Source organism: Otolemur garnettii, unplaced genomic scaffold (genome assembly GCF_000181295.1).
Source record: "Otolemur garnettii isolate 467f Iridium unplaced genomic scaffold, OtoGar3 scaffold00002, whole genome shotgun sequence".
Classification (NCBI taxonomy): domain Eukaryota; kingdom Metazoa; phylum Chordata; class Mammalia; order Primates; family Galagidae; genus Otolemur; species Otolemur garnettii.
Genome location: NW_003852397.1, coordinates 4,226,744 through 4,228,102, shown reverse-complemented (window position 1 = coordinate 4,228,102; position 1,359 = coordinate 4,226,744).

Below are 1,359 nucleotides of genomic sequence, written 5' to 3'. Positions count from 1 at the left end.
AAAAAAAAAAAAAAAAAAACTAAAGGGGAATGATAATATTAGTATTCTGGAAAATTAAATAGACTTTAAAGAGAGAAGTTCCAAATAGTTACTAAAAAGCCAGCAGAAAACAGAGGCTGCCAAGAGAATCCTGAAAGAACTTTGCAGCCAGGGAGGCCAGTGTTCAGACTCTATCCTTCTCTCTTCCACGCCCCAGGACTTTGAGCAAGTGGCATCTCTAAGCCTCAGCTGGTTCACCTGACATGTGAGCATGAGAATCAGTGGTGGCTTTCACAGTGAGAATGAAAGAAGATAGTAGACACAAACCCGACTGTTTCCTGTTTTCTGTGCCTCCCAGCATCACAGAGGACTCACCAGTTCCAGGGGTCTGAGCCAGTGGGACAAACAGAACTGGCTGCCCTGTGATTAGAGACTAGAGAAGTTTCTGGGAAGGATGGAAAAAGTCACCAGGAAAGGGCGAGGCAGGGCTTCCCTTTCTGTATAAAGATTTAGGCCAGTTTTCCTTCTGAATTGGTCCTCCCATGGTCACCCAGTCATTCCCCTGCCCAGACTGACCCACCTGAGAGGCAGCAGAGGAGGCTAGGCCTGCCTCCAGCCTGGAGCACTGGGGGCTAGATAAGATGCAGACAGGAAGGAAAGACAGAAGTCTTTCCATGAGCCTATGTCTTACTCCTGTGGGTAGGTTTATAGGGTGCCCAGCTTAGATTTAAGCCCAGCCCTAAGAAGTTGGAGTCACTGTGACAAAGATAATATTTTAGTGACTCTTATCACTTTTCTTTTATAATTCTCTTGCTGTGTTGTGCCTCATCACTAGGATTCCGCAGTAATCAGTTCCCAGTTACTGACACATCGGGAAGACCAGGCATAGAGATTCGGGAGCCAGACTAACAGAATCTGACGCCTCACGCTGTCATTTCCCAGCTGTCAGTTTTGGGACAAGTCATTCCATAACTTTATATCCTCATCTGTAAAATAGGGTGCTGGTGGTCGACCTGTCTCAAGATTGTTCTAGGCATTTGATGAGGTCATGTATGTCTAATACCTGTCATAGAGTAAGTGCCTGTATTAGTCAGGATAAGTAAAGCAAGCCACTGTAACAAACAACCCAAAGGAGCTTAACATAGGACTTAGGCCATTTATACCACAGCCCATTGTATATCAGAGGATCCTCCTCAAAGACAAGACCAAGGGATTCAGACTCTTTCCGTCTTATAAAATCACTATCCTCAATATGTGTCCTCTGCAGTTGCCATGGAAGGAAAAGATAGGCAAGAAGGATTGTTCAGGGGGGATTGTGCCAGGTCTGGAAGCTGCATATATCAATCTACTGTACTGACCTGCACCCAGGCTTATAGCAAG